This window comes from Heterodontus francisci, chromosome 17 (assembly GCF_036365525.1).
Source record: "Heterodontus francisci isolate sHetFra1 chromosome 17, sHetFra1.hap1, whole genome shotgun sequence".
In the NCBI taxonomy this organism is placed as follows: domain Eukaryota; kingdom Metazoa; phylum Chordata; class Chondrichthyes; order Heterodontiformes; family Heterodontidae; genus Heterodontus; species Heterodontus francisci.
The window spans coordinates 80,029,569-80,051,100 of NC_090387.1; positions in this window are offsets into that span (position 1 = coordinate 80,029,569).

The following is a 21,532-nucleotide window of genomic DNA, read 5'->3' on the forward strand; positions in this document are numbered from 1 at the left end:
CCAAAACCTTCAATCTGTGTCCCTAGTACAAGGACTAGGGACATCAGTTAATGGGAATAGCTTGTCTTTGTCTACCCTATCCAAACCTGTCATAATCTTGTACACCTCGATCAAATCTCCCCTCAATTTCTTTTGCTCCAGCTTCTCCATCCTAACTTTGTAGCGAAAATCCCTCGCTCCTGGAACCATTCTCAAGGACCCTTACAATCTTTCTAAAGTGTGGTGACCAGAACCAGGCACAATACTCTCATGTGGCCTAACCAGAGCTTTACACAAGTTCAGAATAACCTCCCTGCTTTTGTACTCAATACCTCTATTTCTGAAGCCCAAAATCCTGTATGCTTCACTAATTACACTCTCAATATGCCCTGCCACCTTCAATGATCTATGCACATGAAACCCCAAGGTCCTGCTGGACCTGTACACTCTTTAGATCTGTACCACTTAGTCTATGTTGCTTCTCCCCATCCCTTTTGTCAAACTGCATCATCTCACACTTCTCTGTATTAAATTCCATCTACCACTTGTCCGCCCATTCTGCTAGCCTATCTGTTGTTTTTAAAATTCATTCATGGGATGTAGGCAACGCTGGCCAGGCCTGCATTTATTGCCCCATCTCTAATTGCCCTTGAGAAGGTTGTGGTGAGCTGCCTTCTTGAACCACTCCAGTCCATTTTGTGTAGGTACACCCACAGTGCTGTTAGGAAGGGAGTTCCAGGATTTTGACCCACCGACAGTGAAGGAACGGCGATATAGTTCCAAGTCAGGATGGTGTGTGACTTGGAGGAGAACTTGCAGGTGGCGGTGTTCCCATGCATTTGCTGCCCTTGTCTTTCTAGTTGGTAGAGGTCGCAGGTTTGGAAGGTGCTGTCTAAGGAGTCTTGGTGCATTGCTGCAATGCATCTTGTAGATGGTACACACTGCTGCCACTGTGTGTCGGTGGTGGAGGGAGTGAGTGTTTGGAGATGGGGTGCCAATCAGGCGGGCTGTTTTGTCCTGAATAGTGTTGAGCTTCTTGAGTGTTTTGGGAGCTGCACCCATCCAGGCAAGTGGAGAGTATTATGCCTTGTAGATGGTGGACAGGCTTTGGGGAGTCAGGAGGTGAGTTACTCACCTCAGGATTCCTAGCCTCTGACCTGCTCTTGTAGCCACGGTATTTATATGGCTACTCCAGTTCAGTTTCTGGTCAATGGTAGCCCCTAGGATGTTGATAGTGGGGTATTCAGTGATGGTAATGCTATTGAATGTCAAGGGGAGATGGTTAGATTCTCTCTTGTTGGAGATGATCATTGCCAGGCACTTGTGTGGTGCGAATGTTACTTGCCACTTAGCCCAAGCCTGGATATTGTTCCGGTCTTGCTGCATTTCTACACTGACTGCTTCGGTATCAGAGGAGTCACGAATGGGGCTCAACACTGTGCAATCATCAGTGAACATCTCCCTTTCTGACCTCCTGTTTGAAGGAAGGTCATTGATGAAGCAGCTGCAGATGGTTGGGCCGAGGACACTACCCTGAGGAAATCCTGCAGTGATGTCCTGGAGCTCAGATGATTGAACTCCAACAACCACAACTATCTTCCTTTGTGCTAGGTATGACTCCAGCCAGCGGAGGCGTTTCCCCCTGATTCCCATTGACTCCAGTTTTGCTCAGGCTCCTTGATGCCATACTCCGTCAGAAGCTGCCTTGATGTCGAAGGCAGTCACTCTCACCTCACCTCTTGAGTTCAGCTCTTTTGTCCATGTTTGAACCAAGGCTGTAATGAGGTCAGGAGCTGAGTGGCCCTGGCGGAACCCAAACTGTGTGTCACTGAGCCGGTTATTGCTAAGCAAGTGCCATTTGATGGCACTGTTGATGACACCTTCCATCACTTTACTGGTGATCGAGAGTAGGCTGATGGGGCGGTAACTGGCCAGGTTGGACTTGTCCTGCTTTTTGTGTACAGGACATACCTGGGCAATTTTCCACATTGCAGGGTAGATGCCAGTGTTGTAGCTGTACTGGAACAGCTTGGCTAGGGGTGTGGCAAGTTCTGGAGCACAAGTGTTCAGTACTATTGCTGGAATATTGTCAGGGCCCATAGCCTTTGCTGTATCCAGTGCCTTCAGTCGTTTCTTGATATCATGTGGAGTGAATCGAATTGGCTGCAGTTTGGCATCTGTGATGCTGAGGACTTCAGGAGGAGGCCAAGATGGATCATCAACTCGACACTTCTGGCTGAAGATTGTCGCAAATTCTTCAGCCTTATCTTTCGCACTGATGTGCTGGGCTCCCCCATCATTGACAGTGGGGAAATTTGTGGAGCCACCTCCTCCAGTTAGTTGTTTAATTGTCCACCACATTCATGGCTGGATGTGGCAGGACTGCAGAGTTTAGATCTGATCTGTTGGTTATGGGATCGCTTAGCTCTGTCTATCGCATGCTGCTTCTGCAGTTTGGCACACAGATAGTCCTGTGTTGTAGCTTCACCAGGTTGACACCTCATTTTTTTGAGGTATGCCTGGTGCTGCTCCTGGCATGCCCTCCTGCACTCTTCATTGAACCAGGGTTGGTCTCCTGGCTTGATGGTAATGGTAGAGTGGGGGATCTGCCGGGCCATGAGGTTACAGATTGTGATTGAGTACAATTCTGCTGCTGCTGATGGCCCACAGTGCCTCATGGATGCCCAGTTTTGCATTGCTAGATCTATTCAAAATCTATCCCATTTAGCACGGTGATAGTGCCACACAGCACGAAGCAGGGTATCCACAAGGACTGTGCGGTGGTCACTCCTACCAATACGGTCATGGATGGATGCATCTGCGGCAGGCAGATTGGTGAGGACGAGGTCAAGTATGTTTTCCCCTGTTGTTGGTTCCCTCACTACCTGCTGCATGCCCAGTCTAGCAGATATGTCCTTTAGGACTCGGCCAGCTCAGTCAGTAGTGGTGCTACCGAGCCACTCTTGGTGATGGACATTGAAGTCCCCCACCCAGAGTACATTTTGTGCCCTCGCCACCTGCAGTGCTTCCTCCAAGTGCTGTTCAAAATGGAGGAGTACTGACTCATCAGCTGAGGGAGGGCGGTAGGTGGTAATCAGCAGGAGGTTTCCTTGTCCATGTTTGACCTGATGCCATGAGACTTCATGGAGTCCAGAGTCGATGTTGAGGACTCCCAGGGCAACTCCCTCCCTACTATATACCACTGTGCCGCCACCTCTGGTGGTTCCGCCCTGCCAGCGGGACAGGACATACCCGGGGATGGTGATGGCAGTATCTGGGTTCTTGTCAGGTATGATTCCGTGAGTATGACTATGTCAGGCTGTTGCTTGACTAGTCTGTGGGACAGCTCTCCCAACTTTGGCACAAGCCCCCAGATGTTAATAAGGAGGACTTTGCAGGGTCGACAGGGCTGGATTTGCTGCTGTTGTTTCCAGTGCCTAGGTCAATGCTGGGTGGTCTGTCTGGTTTCATTCCTTTTTATTGGTTTCGTAGCGGTTAGATACAACTGAGTGGCTTGCTAGGCCACTTCAGAGGGCATGTAAGAGTCAACCACATTGCTGTGGGTCTGGAGTCACATGTCGGCCAGACCAGGTAAGGACAGCAGATTTCCTTCCCTGCAGGACATTAGTGAATCAAATGGGTTTTTACAACAATCGACAATGGTTTCATGGCCATCATTAGACTAGCTTTTTAATTCCAGATTTATTAATTGAATTCAAATTCCACCTTCTGCTGTGGTGGGATTTGAACCCATACCCCCAGCGAAATACCCTCGGTCTCTGGGTTACTAGTCCAGTGATAATACCACTACGCCACTGCCTCCCCTGTCCTGTTGCAGTTGATGTTATCATCCTCGCTGTGATGTATACTACCACTAAAGCATAGCACATCAAAGGTACATAAAAGTTACATTAAAATAGCAATGTGGAGACACTTGGCTCCTCCCAATTGCTCCTAATCATTCTGTTGCCATGGTTACACGGCCCACTTCATTGTATTACTGTAAACACCAGTGACCAAACCAACATCTCTCAGACCATGAAAGACATTGGTGATTGACTTTCACACATTCCATCAGTTCATTAATCTTAAGAAGAAACTCTTGCCTTGGGCCCACTTACACAATCCAACCCATTTCAGCAGAAAGCTGTTTTAACTCATCGGCCAAGATTTTACCTGGGCGACGGGTTCTTGAACACCAGCTGATGTGCTGGTGAGAGCCCCACGTCACCTCCTCTGGGGAAGACCTGCAAACTCAGGTGCCAATTAAGCATTTAAGTGGACAGGGGCTCAAGGACTCTGGCCACAGAAGTCTTGCTGTCAGCTGTCGGCCAATTAGAGGCTGGTAGCTCTTCAGCTGAGCAGCGCCACAGTGGAGGTAGTGGCTGCTGCTGGTACTGGACTCACCGAAGGTGCTGGACCTAGGCCACAGCTAAGTCAGGGAGGGAGAGGTTTCCCGGGGTGGGAGTCGTGGGGGAGGTGAGGTCGGCAACAAGGGCAGGGTGGCTCACAGCAAGCGTCCCCCCCCCCCCCACCCCCACCTGATACCGGGTCACTCGTGCCTTTTAACGAGGGCACCCACAACTGGCAAGCAACCCACATGGGTATGCTTGGCGTGCTCCCTGTAGAGCGATAGGCCCGCCCACCCACCACTGGGCTAATTCTGGCGGGATGAGGCACTTAACTGTGAGCTGTGAACAGCCTTTCCGCCCTGGACCTAATTTGGGGGAGGAGGAGGGATCCCTGCCACCATCCCGCCCGGTTATATGCTTTCCCGTAAAATTGCCACAGGGCGAGAGCATAAAATTCCCCCAATGTATGCTGATCCCACAAACAGCTCAGGACATTCAAATATGCAGGCAGCGCGGACGGTTTAAACTAATTTTACAGGGGGCTTCAGCACCAGGATGAAATTTAGCGAAGAGGAACAAGGTTCCCTGAGGCCTGGAAAAGACAAATAGCACTAAAGTAAAGAATAGGTTGACAAGAGGTTTACAAAGTTATGAGCGGCATGGACAGAGTGGAGAGTCAGAAGCTTTTTCCCAGGGTGGAAGAGTCAGTTACTAGGGGACATAGGTTTAAAGTGAGAGGGGCAAAGTTTAGAGGGGATGTGCGAGGCAAGTTCTTTACACAGAGGGTGGTGAGTGCCTGGAACTTGCTGCCGGGGGAGGTGGTGGAAACAGGTACGATAGCGACGTTTAAGAGGCATCTTGACAAATATATGAATAGGAAGGGAATAGAGGGATACGGACCCCGGAAGTGCAGAAGGTTTTAGTTTAGGCAGGCATCAAGATCGGCGTAGGCTTGGAGGGCCGAATGGCCTGTTCCTGTGCTGTACTGTTCTTTGTTTGTAATGGTGAAGCAATGAGAAACGGGCAAATGCAAAGGAATCTGAAGATGAGTTTGGAGCGCACGTGTATAAATGCAGTGGATAAGATCGGTGAGCTGCAGGCTAGTGAAATGGAGCAAATGGAGCTTGTTTCAGTGAGAGAGCATTTGGAGAACGGTGATCATAATATCATTAGGTTTAGAATAGTTATGGAATAGGACGAGATGCAATCATGTGTCAGAGTAGTTGAGACTAACTTCAGTGAGTTGAAAAGTGATCTAGCCCAGGAGGATTGAAATCAAATTGGTCGGCAAAACAGTAATTGAACAGGAGACACATATCCATAAGGGGAAAAGGAAGAGCATCCAAAACAAGAGTTCCTTGGATGACCAAAGATATAGAGGTTAAAATGGGACAGGAAATGTAAGGTCTATGATACAGTAAAGAACCAAGCTGAATGGAAAAAGTATGGAGGAGATTTTATAAAGGGATAAAGGAGGAAAAGAGAGAGGATGAGAATAGATTGGCGACAGAAACGGGAATGCAAAAGTCTTTCACTATTAAATAATGAAAGGATGTGGCTGATTAGGGACCAAAAAGGAGATGTTCTTGACACAAAGGGTGTAGCTCATGTACTGAATGACTGAATGTCTTCACTGAAGATGATGATTCAGCCAATGTCACAATAGAGAAGGCAGAAGGAATAGGATTAAAGTAGATAAAGTGGAAGTACTTAAAGGATTGATAGTCCTCAAAATAAAAAAAAAAGTCACCCAGTCCAGATGGGATGCATCCTAAGTTACTGGGGAAAATGAGGGTAGAAATTGCAATGGCTCTGGCCAGAATCGTCCAATCCTGCTTGGATAGGGAGGTGATGCTGGAGGACTGGAGGAATGCAAGTGGTCCAAACCTGTTTTTTTTTGAGAAAAAAAAATTAGAGGGATAAGCCTGGAAACTACAGGCTAGTCAGCCTAATTCGATGGTGGAAAACAATAATCCAGGGCAAAATTACTTGGCATTTGGAAAAGTCAGCATGAATTTGTTAAAGGCAAGTTGTGTTTGAATAACTTGATCGAGCTCTTTGAAGTAATGCAGAGGATTAATGAGGGTAGTGCAGTTGTATATATGGACTTTCAAAAAGTGTTTGACAAAGGACCACATAATAAAATTATTAGCAAACTAAAAGACCATGGGATTAAAGGGACAGTGGCAGCCTGGACACACAATTGGTTAAGGATCAGAAAGCAGAGAGTAGTGGTAGATGGTTGTTTTACAGACTGGAGAGACAGTGCTATTCTCCAGGGTATGGTGTTGAGGCCACTGTTCTATTTAATGTATATTTGGTGAGGTGGACTTGGGTGTATAGGGCATAATTTAAAAAGGTTGCAAATGATATGAAACTCAGAAATGTAGTTAACTATGAGAACAGTAACTTCAGAAGAATATAGATGGATTCATCTGTCGACGCAACAGAAGAGTGTTCAGCAAGGAGATTGGTTGTTCACCAAAATAATGCGGATGCTGGAAATCTCAAATAAAAACAGAAAGAGCTGGAAATACTCAGGTCTGGCAGCATCTGTGGAGAGAGAGGTTATTGACCTGAAACATTGACTCCATTTCTCTCTTCATGGATGCTGCCAGACCTGCTGAGTATTTCCAGCACTTTCTGGGCTGGATCTTGTGCTCGGCCCGATGTCTGTTTCCATGGTTGCGGGGAGGGTGTGTGGGAGCAGAGTGCCGGAGAATCAGTGCGGCACTAGCCGCCATGGAACCCGATGCCAGGATTGCTGAGCCCATTCTTCACGGTGATGGGGGAGCTGGGTGGTGGCCCCTCCGCCACTCTGATAGGATCCTAGCTTGAATATTTAAAATACCTATCTGCATACATTTACCATGTCATCCGCCGCAATCTTCCCATACATTCCCAATCTCCGGCGCAACATGCAGCACTCGCACCTTGGCTTTCCCATCCAGGAGAAGTTGGTGCCACGGAGGTGGGGAAGGGGTCGCTGCTGTATTCTGACTATGGGTTGGGGGGGAAAGCAGTCAACTCTGCATTCTGTGTATAGATGGGGATGCAGGGGAAGGGGTCAGCTCTGCATTGAATATAGATTTGGGGAGGGCTGGGGAAAGGGGTCAACTCTGCATTGAGTATAGATTGGGGATGGGGAAGGGGTCAACTCTGCATTGAATATAGATTTGGGGAGGGTCAGTGGTAGGGAAACTATTAGAAAGGATTATTCGGGAAGGATTTACTCACATTTGGAAACAAATGAACTTATTATTGAGAGACGGCATGGTTTTGTGAAGGGGAGGTCGTGTCTTACTAATTTGATTGAGTTTTTTGAGGAAGTGACGAAGATGATTAATGAAGGAAGGGCAGTGGATGTTATCTATATGGACTTTAGTAAAGCCTTTGACAAGGTCCCGCATGGCAGACTGGTACAAAAGGTGAAGTCACACGGGATCAGAGGTGAGCTGGCAAGATGGATACAGAACTGGCTTGGTCAAAGAAGACAGAGGGTATCAGTGGATGGGTGTTTTTCTGAATGGAGGGATGTGACTAGTGGTGTTCCGCAGGGATCAGTGCTGGGACCTTTTGCTGTTTGTAGTATATATAAATGATTTGGAGGAAAATGTATCTGGTCTGATTAGTAAGTTTGTGGACGACACAAAGCTTGGTGGAGTTGCGGATAATGATGAGGATTGTCAGAGGATACAGCAGGATATAGATCGGTTGGAGACTTGGGTGGAGAAATTGCAGATGGAGTTTAACCCGGACAAATGTGAGGTAATGCATCTTGGAAGGTCGAATGCAGGTGGGAGGTATACAGTACATGGCAGAACCCTTAGGAGTATTGACAGGCAGAGAGATCTGGGCGTACAGGTCCACAGGTCACTGAAAGTGGCAACGCAGGTGGATAAGGTAGTCAAGAAGGCATACGGCGTGCTTGCCTTCATCGGTCGGGGCATAGAGTATAAAAATTGGCAAGTCATGTTGCAGCTGTACAGAACCTTAGTTAGGCCACACTTAGAATATTGCGTGCAATTCTGGTCACCACACTACCAGAAGGACGTGGAGGCTTTGGAGAGGGTACAGAAGAGGTTTACCAGGATGTTGCCTGGTCTGGAGGGTATTAGCAATGAGGAGAGGTTGGATAAACTTGGATTGTTTTCACTGGAAAGACGGAGATGGAGGGGCGACATGATAGAGGTTTACAAAGTAATGAGCGGCATGGACAGAGTGGATAGTCAGAAGCTTTTTCCCAGGGTGGAAGAGTCAGTTACTAGGGGACATAGGTTTGAGGTGCGAGGGAAAAGGTTTAGAGGGGATGTGCGAGGCAAGTTTTTTACACAGAGGGTGGTGAGTGCCTGGAACTTGCTGCCAGGGGAGGTGGAGGAAGCAGATACGATAGCGACGTTTAAGAGACATCTTGACAAATACATGAATAGGAAGGGAATAGAGGGATATGGGCCCCGGAAGTGCAGAAGGTGTTAGTTTAGGCAGGCATCAAGAGCGGCGCAGGCTTGGAGGGCCGAATGGCCTGTTTCTGTGCTGTACTGTTCTTTGTTCTTAATATTAGATCTAAAATAGCCCGTTCGCTAGTTGGTTCCCCAGCATACTGTTCTAGAAAATTACCTTGCATACAGGAATTTGTCCTCCGCAGCATTAGTGCTAATTTGGTTTACCCAGTCTATTTGCAGATTAAAAGCCCCATTAATTACTGTATTACCCTTGTTGCATGCACCGCTAGTTTTCTAATCTATATCATGCCCTACATTGTCACTCTTGTTTTGTGTCCTCTAAAGAACTGATACCAATGTTTGCTGCCTCTTGCTGTTTCATAGCTCTACCCAAACTGATTCCACATCTTGATCTTTCAATCTAAGATCCTCTCTCTCATGTACTAATCTCTAAGATCCTCTCTCACAAATGTACTGACTTATTGTAAGGCTGAAGCGTTCTGAGGCTTGGGCAAAGTGGTAAACAAGCTATTGGATTTCCTCCAGATTACGTGCTCTGAGAGCACAGTTGTCAGCAAACAAGAGTTCACTTAGTAGCTGTTCTTTGATCTTCTGTGCGAGCCTTGAGCCTTTGCTGATTGAAGAGGTCGCTGTACATCCTGAAGTGAATGTGTGCTGCAATGTCAAGATCTTTGAGTGTATACAAGAACATAGCCAAAAGGTAGATGGCAAACAGAAATGGAGCCATTATGCAGCCTTGCTTGGCACCATTGGTGACAGGAAAGGTGTCTGATATTGCACCATTCTGCATCACACTGGCCATCGTGCCATCATGAAATGAGCAATGACCCTGATCGTCTTTTCAAGACAGCCATATTTGTATGGCTCTGTCTACAGGCCTTCATGGTTTACTGTGTTGAAGGCCTTAGTCAGGTCAACAAACATCATGTAGAGGTCCTTGTTCAGTTTGTGGGACCTTTCTTGGAATTTGACTTGCCACAAAGATCGTGTTGACTTTACTCGTTCAGCACGACAGCCACACTATGATTCTGGGTGCACCGAGTCTGTAAGAGTGACCATTCTGTTGTGGATAACCATTGCAAGAATTTTTTCCCCTGTGAAGAGGTGAAATATTGCAGCAATTGTTACAGATGGACTTGCTTCCCTTCAGTTCAGTTCGGTGAGTTATGGAAGCATCTTTGTAATCTTGGGGCACAATGCCCTGGTTCCAGAATAAGCAGAAGAGATTCCTAACTATGTGAGCACCTCAGTACTTGAATACTTCAGGTGGAATGCCATCAGCTGTCGGAGACTTGCAGACACTTGCTTTACGGCCTTGGTCACTTGGGTTTGAGATGGATCGCAGGCAAGCTCATCCACAACATGATTCAATGCTGTTGTTGCACACTGTGGATTCTTGGTTCAGGAGATTGTTAAAATGCTCTGCCCAATGAAAGATAATCTCATGCCTGTTCATTAGGAGCTGATACCCATCCTTTCAGCAGATGGCAATCATACTGTTTGGTTTTGGGGCCATGGACAGATCAGAGACCCTCATGGAGAGCCTTCAGATTGTGTTCATCAGCTTCCTGATGTTCTGCAGCCTTGTTCTTCTCTCTTAGTTTGGTCTGTAGCAGGTCTTTTACTTGATGGTGACTTTTTTTGTCAATATTCACAGATCCTACATATCTGACAAAAAAAATTACCATCAAGCAAAAGACCTGCTGCAGACCAAAAGCGACCAAGATATAGCCAAGCTCTTGTTGAACCAATCTTGCCGCCTCTGTTTGAATCCAAGACCGTTAGATGCAGTGCTGTGAGTAACATCCCTTAACTTCTTCCAAGGATCTGCAATGTCTGTTATCATCTGGGATACCGGCAAGCGCACTGGCTAATTTTTATTCCAGTTCCTGTCTCTTGGCCGAGTCTTTTAGGATAGTTACATCAAGCTTCCTTTGTGGTTTGACTGTCGTAGTGCTTTGAGTTACCTGCAAGGACGTGATGCTCCTGACAAGCTGCTGGTCTGAGCATTCAGCACCTCTAAGGCAGCAGGTAGAGTGCACATCCTTGAGGTGTCTCTGTGTACGATAATGTAGTCCAACATGTGCCATTGTTTAGATCTGGGGTGCGTCCATGTTGTTTTCAATTTATCAGCTTGTTGGAAGGTTGTATTTGTGATGGTGAGGTCAAACTCACTGCACTTGGAGAGAAGAAGCTAGCCGTTGGAGTTTACTCTCCCAATGTGTGGTGTCCCAGTACTCCCCTCCATGTATCATAGTCTGTACCAACACAGGCACTGAAATCACCAAGGGTGATGAGTTTGCCCTGGTGCGGTACTCTGATGATCCTCTTGAGATCATCGTAAAATGCTTCTTTGACCTCGGTCTGTGTGTGTCATTGTTGGTGCATTGGCGCTGATGAGTGTTCCATAGTGGCTCCTAATGAGACTAATTCGAAGTAACATGAGTCAGTCATTGATATCCTTGGGAAGTGAGCCGAGCTTATGTGCCAATTCGGATTGAATGACAATGCCTATACCTGACTGTCGAGGCTTGTCCTTGGACTTGTCAATCTGGTAGAATGTGTAGCCTGCTCCGACTTCCTGAAAATTCGACTCCTCTGCAAATCTTGTTTCACTTAAAGTGGCTGCGTCAGTATTGTACCTACCCAGGATTCCGGCTATGAGGGCTGTTCTACGTTCTGGTCCTGTATTATTGCCTAAAAAGTGTTCTGACATTCCACGAGCCGAGTGCCATTCGATTAGTTAAGTTGTCCTTTGAGTTTGAGTTTTCTTTGTTTTGACTGCAGTGATTGGTGACCAGCCAGGAATGGTGACCTGGCAGGTTCAGAGAGGGCAGGATGTGTTTAGGTTTCGTTTTCTTGCCCTTCCCTGGATTGGGAAGAGCAGCGCTGTACCTAAAAAGGTCTGCTTTGACGCCTTAGGAGGATATGAACTCCCCGATCTATGGAGAGTGACCATCGCCCTCAGGCTGCCTGTGTGCAGGATTATGACTGAACACTGCCAGGATTATCCTCGACCTGTCCCCGTTGCCGCTTCCCCATCACCACAGGGCCTGTAATTGGGTATGCTGGTTGATTTGATTGCTGAACAACTGCACATTGGTTATATTTAAGTAGGTGAGGTTTGTGCAGAGACGCTCCCACACTCTCATCTGCTATGGACATAACATGGGACGGCACAGTAGTTAGCACTGCAGCCTCACAGCTCCAGCGACCCAGGTTCGGTTCTGGGTACTGCCTGTGCAGAGTTTGCAAGTTCTCCCTGTGACCGCGCGGGTTTCCACCGGATGCTGCAGTTTCCTCCCAAAGCCAAAGACTTGCAGGTTGATAGGTAAATTGGCCATTGTAAAATTGCCCCGAGTGTAGGTAGGAGAATTGAGGGAAGTTGGGGATGTGGTAGGGAATATGGGATTAATGTAGGATTAGTATAAATGGGTGGTTGGTCGGCACAGACTCGGTGGGCCGAAGGGCCTGTTTCAGTGCTGTATCTCTCTGTGACTGTATGACTCTGACATGTGGGAAATGGTGTGGCTTGTTTCCACTGGTCATCTCCCAACTGACCACAGGTAGTGTTTTTGTTTAAAATAGTGTTTCAGCCCCTGTGTTTTGTCGGCTAAATAAACAGACAGGGACAGGTTTTCTCATGCGTTTAAAACAGATGACTGAACATTTATTGAAAAATAATCACCTGAAATGTCTGCAACATCACAAACGCACACATTCACTCTCTAACGCACACTCAAGAAAAGATAGCTAGATGACAAAGGGTAAGTAAGAGGCATTAAGAAATTAAGGTGTAAAGGTCTGAATTCTGATGAAAGGTCACAGACCTGAAACTTTAACTCTGCTTCTTTCTCCATAGATGCTGGTTGACCCGAGCATTTCCAGCATTTTCTGCCTTTATTTCAGATTTCCAGCACCTTGCTTTTGTTTTGGTGTAAAAGTCTGCTGTTTTCAGGAAAAACCTGTGGGATCCTCTTAGAAGTTAAGTTTTAAAGTTGCAGGGTTGTTTGCTGATTGTCTTGCACTTTCTGGGTTGCTGACGGCTACTGGCATTCGACACTTCAGTTTGAAGACTGTGCGGGTGCTTCTCAGTTCAATTCTTATAAGTGGAGGAGTTGTTCAAAAGGCACTCATTTCTCTTCTGCAGTTGGTTGCCAGCTCATCTCAGCAGGGTTCAACTGTCTTAGCTGCAATTGATCTATCTATCTCTCTCTCTCTGCCTTGTTCTGGAATTCAAGATGGCTTTCGATGTTCTTTCTGTGCCTGATGATCTGATATCTTGATGGCTGATGACTCTTTATTCTCCAAAAATGTTACCTTTAATGGTAAATTCATAAAGGGTTAGTTTTACCCATGTGCCTTTAAGCTTTTGGTTCCTGAGGGGCTGCACAATAGCTTCTGATCTCAGCCCATTTTGATAAGATGAGGGATGTCCACATTTTAATAGTGATTGTAGCTGGAGATGGAGCATCTGCTAATGTCTTTGTTTTAGCTCACTTTGTGGATAACTCACATTCATATATGATCAGCTATTTAATTTCAATGTAGACGGGGTTAACGAGTTTCAATTATAGCAGACATGGATGTGTATTTCAGTGCAGGGGTAGGCATGCGCCTTGTGACTTTGTCATCCATCTTGTTGAAGGCAAGTGCATCAGTTTTTAAATTTTTTAAAATATAACTTGATTTTTATTTTATATTTCCATTGCTGCACTTCCTCTGAGTGTGACACGCCTGAGACAATTAATGCTGCACTGGTGCAACATGTGCCACACATGCATCAGCTGAAAGAATGCAGGTTTTAATTTTGGAGTTGTTGTTCTCCTAGATGAGCTGTTAAGCAAGCTGGAGAGCCTCGCTCGCCCTTTCTACATCGCAATGCAGTCCTTTGGCACTGTCTGTGTTCTTCCGCACTGTCAGCCGACAAAGACTTTACTATTTGGCCCATAGCTGGTGGTTTAAAATCAGACTTTACCTTCGCGGTAGGCTGCCAACCAAGGCTGATGAGCCCCACCTGCCCGGAGCTATCTGATTTTGAGGCGGCAGACACTTGCCTTCACACCTCTGCCCACAGTACTAAACAGCGATTGGCACGTGAAGCCGAGCAGTAGGAGTTTGATTAGGAGAGGCTATTTGAGGCATTGACCAAATGGGACTTTTTGTGAATGAAGAGCATCTCAACTTTCTCCACCATCCTGGTCCTTCTTAACTCTTTGAATATTATAGACAGACTGATCAAATGGGCTGATGCAAATTAACTTCAGAGAACAGTGAAGTGATTCATTCTGTTATGGCAAATCTATGGCAAAACACTAGTTACCCCTCAGCTGGAGTATTGTATTCAATTCTGGGCACCACACTGAAAAAGATGTCAAGGCTTTGGAGAGGGCGCAGAAGAGATTGACTAGAATAGTATCAGTGATGGGGGAGCATCAGTTATGTGGACAGACTGAAGGAGCTGGGGTTGTTGTTCCAGCGGAGGACGTTAAAAGGAGATTTGATGGAGGTGTTCAAAACCATGAGTAAGAGTAAGTAAAAACTGTTTCCAGTGGAGGAAGAATTGGTCACAAGAGGGCACAAATTTAAGGTGATCAGTAAAAGAACCCCAGAGGCGACATGAAAAATCAAAACACTTTTTTATGCGCGGAGATGTTGTGATCTGGAAAGCACTACTTGAAAGGGTGGCAGAAGCAGCTTCAAAAGAGAATTGGAGAAAGACTTGGAAGTCTTTGGGAAAGAGTAGGGGAGCGGGACTAATTGGATAGCTCCACCAAAGAGCTGGCACAGCACGGTGGGTTGAAAGGCTTCCTTGTATGCTGTAGCATTCAATTAATCTATTCTGTGTTTAATGTGGTGCCGTCCAGCAGAGAAGCTAGGCTGGTGAGAAATAGCAGCACGTTTTAATGATGAGAAGCAAGCTACTGTTTAAATGTTTTATGTATAGAGAGAAAGTGAGTGTTCACTGCATGCACCAAGGAAAATAGTAAAATGTATGTTTTATTTAAATAAACCATCGATTGGTTTGGGTCCTGTTTCATTCTGACAAACTGCATATTTCAGGGAGACAAAACACTTTTCCAGTAACACTTTTTTGTGCAATCCCCAAGTGTCTCTATCATTTACCTAGATACTGGTTAGAAAAAAGTGCTCCACATTATAGGGGACATGAGCTTAGTTTATGGGAGGGGTCTGTGATGCTAATCCAGGGAAAATAATTAGTTTGAGCCGTGGACACAGGGAGAGCTCGATGCTCTTCTATGAATAGTGACAATCACAATGCACATTATCTGCCAGGCAGGGACTCGATTGAACATCTCATCCAAAAGGCAGACCTCCCAAGAATGCAGCATTCCTTCATTACCCAGTGAAGGATCACACTGTGAAGCCTGGGAATGGACCTTGAACACATAACCTTCTAAATCTGAGGCAAGAGTGTGACCAACTGAGCTAAACTGAAGTATAACTGATGCTATATAGTAATGCACTTTTGTTGAATCAACACTTTTTTTTTTACAGCAGGACAAACTATTGTGCAGTTGATTTAGATTTATGATGGAAAAGAGTTGGCTGCAGGACTGTGGAATCACTGTTGCTGCAGAAATGATATTGAAGACAGGGTGGGGAGGAGTGGTAATCTTCATCTCCATCTAGGTGGCAAAATGCTGAAGTGAACCAGTCACCCATGTTCATTTCTATTGATTTCAGTCAGTTTAAATGAAATTTGTGAATGCAATAATAGACGGGCAGTTTGCTCCACCACCGCCCAAGCGATTAAGGATAAAAAATTATTCCCTGTATCTGTGCAGGGCAGGAATGTGCAATCATGGGGATTGCAGTATTGTGTAAGAACTGTTCCTGACCTCATTAAACACTACATCAAGCTTGAAAAACTTGGCTGAAAAAACTGAAGCTGCATTGAATAATGACACTAACTATTTTGATATGTCCACTAGGCTCCAGAAATGGCATATTTCCTGTCTGATTTATTTACAGTATCTTTATTTTGTTGGTCAGTTCCGGCAATGAAGCATCTCTGGTAAAATGACGAATCAAGTGTTTGCCGGGTTACTGGTCCCAAGATATTGCATGAGATTGGAAAGAGCAAATCGAACAAAAATTTATTAAAAAGGACACAAGAATAACACATGCGATAGGCTATTGAGGCTGAAATCTGTAATCGATAAAACATTAGAGGGAATCCTGAATGAAGAAATTATGAAATGCCGAGAGAAATATGGAGCAGTGATGGGAAGTAAGAGCTTTAGGGAGCAATGGTCACAGTTCACAAATGGTAGACTTTTAGATGATAACAGATCTAGTGGCTAAAGGGAACTGTTGACTGCAGCATAGATCTTCTGCTCAGTCATAACATTATAAAAGTACAACAAGGGAGTTAAGGATATGACTCTGAATCTGGCCCATTTCCAAGGGTTAGGGTTATTTTTTTAGATATTTGGCTGGCTTCCCAGCCTCTGCAGAACTGTCTGCAGTTTGGTTAAGGCAAACCTCCGAGACCTGCCACATTGGCGGCTTCTGTGCTGTTGACTTGAAGAACGGAAGCAATTATATGATGCTTGCTGAAACATAAGTAACTGTGTGATGAATTGCCCAGGCTTTTTTGACATTTACACGTTAAATAGTCTCTCCACTGCCCAACACTACTTGATTCCAGGAACAACAGGAGGTCCAGCATTTATGTAACACACATGACATAAATTATATTGAATCAGAATGGTTACAGCACAGAAGCATTCATCCTGTTGTGTCCATGCCAGCACTCTGCAAGAGTAATTTAGCTAATCCCACACCCTGCCCTTTCCCCATAGCCCTGTAATGCTTTTTTTTCTTGTGCTCATCCAATTTCCTTTTGAAAGCCACAATTGAATCTGCCTCCACCAGGTTCTCAGGCAGTGCATTCCAGATCCTAACCACTCACAGCATGAAAAAAAAATACTCACATCGCCTTTGGTTCTTTTGCCATTCACCTTAAATCGGTGCCCTCTGGTTCTCAGCCCCGTACCAATGGCAACAGTTTCTCTCTCTTTTGTCCAGCACTCTCATAATTTTGAACACTTCCATCAAATCTCCACTCAACCTTCTCTAATGTGAACAACCCCAACTTCTCCAGATTATCCACATAACTGAAGTCCCTCATCCCTGGAACATTCTTGTAAATCTTTTCTGCGCCCTTTCTTAAAGCCTTCACATCCTTCCTGAAGTATGGTGTCCAGAATTGGACACAATACTCCAGTTAAGGCCGAACCAGAGTCTTACAAAGTTTCATCATAACTTCCTTGCTTTTGTACTCTGTATCTAGTTATAAAGCCCAGGATCCTGTGTGTCTTTTTTAAACAATTTTCTCAACCAGCCCTGCCACCTGCAATGATTTGTGCACATAATCCCCCATATATTGGATGACGTATTGCCTTTATTTGCATAGCATTAAAATGCCCATATAAAATTGGTTGTATTGTGTATCTTTCATTGCTTATAAAGATGTTTAGGACTTGACAAGGCAGGTTTCTGCTATACACACCCCAATTTTGTTGAAAATACATTACAGCATGGGTGTAAAATCTAGGCCTGTATAATTTGATTTGGTTTCCAAAAAGCTTTGACTAGGTGCCAAACAGCAGATCATTCCACAAGATTGCAAGGTACAGATAGAGAGGGAATGGGCCAGACACTGAATTGGACTGGCCTGATTAATAGAATTGAGTCTTAAAATTTAAGAGGCAGTGGGGCTTCTTGACTGCATCAACAGGCATCCCGAGAAGTTGGAAGTGATGAGCTTTTTGCCCAGTCACAGCCCCATCACGCTTCTGCTAATGAGGTTTACAACCTTCCCCCTCACAAGGACATGGATAGCTTGTGCTGATGACAGCACCAGGCAGCTTAAAGAGGAATGACCCACAACCCTCTGGCTTACAACTCTACCATGTCAAAAACAGACATTCGGCAGGCTCCTAGAGAGAGAGAGAGAGAGAGATATAGCACTGAAACAGGCCCTTCGGCCCATCAAGTCTGTGCCGACCAACAACCACCCATTTATACTAATTCTACATTACTCCCATATTCCCTACCACATCCCCACCATTCTCCTACCACCTACCTACACTAGGGGCAATTTACAATGGCCAATTTACCTATCAATCTGCAAGTCTGGCTGTGGGAGGAAACCAGAGCACCCGATGTAAACCCACGCGGTAACAGGGAAAACTTGCAAACTCCACACAGGCAGTACCCAGAACTGAACCCGGGCCATTGGCGGTGCTAACCACTGCGCCACTGTGCCGCCCCAATGAAAATTCTGATGAAACTATTCTGAACTGTTGAAGTTTCCATCTGCTGTGCTCCTTTCAAGTGCCACTATAGATGAAAATGGGATTTCTTTTGTGAGAAGACTGCTGTGGATAAACTTGAGGTCATGATCTCTCCAGGATTGGCAATTAATTCAATTCTGAATTTCAGCAGCCAGCAATCCTGCAATAATACGTTTGACAGCAAAATAAGTTTGCTATTCTACAAGTCAATAGAAATCTAGGTTATGAAAAGAACCAATTATTAAATTTCATTTTTTGGGAGTTTAAAAACAATGTCTGTTAATTATTTCAATTACAAACCTTTCTTGAATGTATTAATTTGAAGGTAAATCAGACATTGAATAATTTTGAATAAATTTTGAAAATTACAATTAAAGCTGTTTGTCATCTTCCCTTTGTTGAAATCAAGGTTAATTTGCTACCATCTGCTATTCTACCTCGACCTTTCCCAACACCAAATGTTCAAACCAATTGCCCATACTTAAAAAAAAGAACACAAAGCACCATCAGATTCCATTTCAGGTTTAGTCACCAAATTTCGCTTCAGTGAATAAAGCTTAAAATGCTCAACTTCATACAAAATCTCATTTTCAAACTCTGCCTTCCTTATTTTTGAGACATGGGAAGCAGGGCTGTACCTTTTGCTCATCAGGGTCAGGATGTCTTTAAGAAACAAAGCGCTAGCAATCTCCTCCAGTGCCAACATCAAACATGCTTAAATGAGATGAGCATGCGTTCAAGAAAGGACCTTCAAGACTCCCTGAACACCTCAATTTCAGAAGAGCGCCTCCTACTGTAACATTTCTATTTTGTATAGTCTACTCTTATAGTCTCTGTTTATAAAGCTGTCAAATGCATTCTGAATTAATCAGAATGCTGAGCAATATGCTCACATCAGCTAGTAATTGGGTAAGGAACCTTTAAAGCCAGAAAAGAGGGTACGCTTTGATATCGGGCTGCATTAAAAAAATATAAATCCTGTAGCCAAAAGGACAGTGTCCTCCAATTTATCTCACTGCTGTTATGTGCTATTTCTATGCAAAAAGTTACAATGGCCTGTTAAATAGAGGCATGGTGAATTAGCAGAGCCATAAAATTGTTAGTTCCAGTGTCAAAAAGGAGGATTGTTGAATTGTTTGTAAAGCAGCACAGTGTACCAAGAGGCAAGCTTCTGAATAGGCCTACAATGATCATATTGCTGAAATATCTTCCCCTTCCATTAAGTGAGCACCACAGAGGGGATGTTGATGGGTATGTACAAAATAAAACCCATCTTCCAGTGACGTAAGGCAACAGAGTTAATGTTTCAGGTCGATGACCTTTTTCTCCACAGTTGCTACCTTGACTGCCTGCAGTGTTTCCAGCATTTTTTAAAATCTAAATGTGAATGTTGGTTTCCATGTACATTCCTAATTTTGTATTCAGTGGTCGTAGAAATGCAACCTAAACCCCTATGTCTTTATATAGCTATGTCAAATTGTGTGCGAAATCTTCAATGGGTGATCAACTATTATTCCAGATGTCTCCTCATCTGGAATATTTAACAGAAAGCTAAGATTGTTGTGTGAAAGGTTTTAGCTTGGTGAGAGATGAAACTGAGAGAAATGGATGCATTGCACCAGGTGCATAGGAAATGGTGCCGGACTGATGTTTCTAGTGTCCTGTAGATTTAACTTTTTAATGAATTGAACCTTCATGAATTTGCAGTACGATACTCCTTTTAATTTGTCTGCTACTGACCTCAGAGTAAAGAGATCCCTACTTCCTGCGAATGTAGAATTCAACCAACAGTGCATTTGCTGCACATATGTCAACATGTCCAAATTACAAAGAATTAAAAGCCATCATCTTCATGAGAGTGTTTGTAAAATACAGATCACATCAAAATTCATCATGTTGCAACCTGTACACATGCTTCAAGGAAAGGAACGTGTACATGGTGTACTAGGACTACAGCTTTTCTTGATGCATGTTAATGACCGAGACTTGGTTTGCAGGGCACAATTTCAAAATTTGCAAATGATATAAAACTTGTGAACTGTATTGTATTGTGAACTGTGAGGAGGATAGTGATATGTTCAAGAGGGCATAGACAGGCTGGTGGAATGGGCGAACATGAGGCAGATGAAATTTAATGCGGAGAAGTGTGAAATGATACATTTTGGTAGGAAGAACCAGGAGAGGCTATATAAATTAAAGGGAACAGTTCTAAAGCGGGTGCAGGAGCAGAGGGACCTGAGGGTATAATGTGTACAAATCATTGAAGGTGGTAGGTTGAGAAAGTGGTTCAAAAGGCATATGGGATCCTGGACTTTGTAAATCGAGACATAGAGTACAAAAGCAAGAAAGTTATGATTAACCTTTGTAAAACACTGGCCCGACCTCAACTGGGGTATTCTGTCCAATTCTGGGCACCACACTTTAGGAGGGATGTGCAGACAGAATGCAGAAAAGATTTGAGAATGGTTCCAGGGATGAGGGACTTCAGATACATAGATTGGAGAAGCTAGGGCTGTTCTCCTTAGAGAAGAGAAGATTGAGAGGAGATTTGATAGACGTATTCAAAATCATGGGTGTAGATAGAGAGAAACTGCTCCCATTGCCAGAGGACACAGATTTTAAGGCGATTGACAAAAGAACCAAAGATGTCATGAGAAAACATTTTTTTACACAGCGGGCGGTTAGGATCTGGAATGCATTGCCTGACCGTGTGGTGCAGGCAGATTCAATTGTGGCTTTCAAAAGGGAATTGGGTAACTACCCAAAGAGAAAATTTGCAGGGTTACAGGGTAGGGGAGTGGGTCTAGCTGAGTTGCTCTTGGAGAGGTGGTATGGACTCGATGGGCCAAATGGCCTCCTTCCATGTTGTAATCCATTCTTTGATTCTAATTTTTGGAAAGTACTCAGTAATAAGAACCTTGCCAATTTTTCCTCTCCAGGGATTTAACCAGGAATTTTCCTGATCCGTACAGCTCAATGCCACGTTGAGCCGAAGCTCCACCAACTGACTTCTCACTTGCTGTCTCATTCCTGGAGACTCCAGATTAATTACAAATAATTTTTTAAGTCACCTTTACAGTGTTAATCTGTACAACTGAATATGGTGTATGCATCCTGTGTAAACATCTTTTGATATTGGCGGATTACTGAGCGCATTTCTTGACAAAAGCGCATAGGGAATTATTCACAATTAAGATTATGAAGTAAAGAGCCAAGGTCCAGTGCAGGGCAGCACGGCCACCACCAGCAACGCGGCCACCACTAGCTTCTATTTATGTAGCATCTTGAATGTAGGAAAACATCAAAAAATGCTTCATATAGGTGCAATCGAGAAAAAAAATGGTTGCTGAACTAGAGAAAAAGATATTGGCGAGAGGGAAGGTGACTAGAAGTTTGTTCAAAGGGGTGGAAC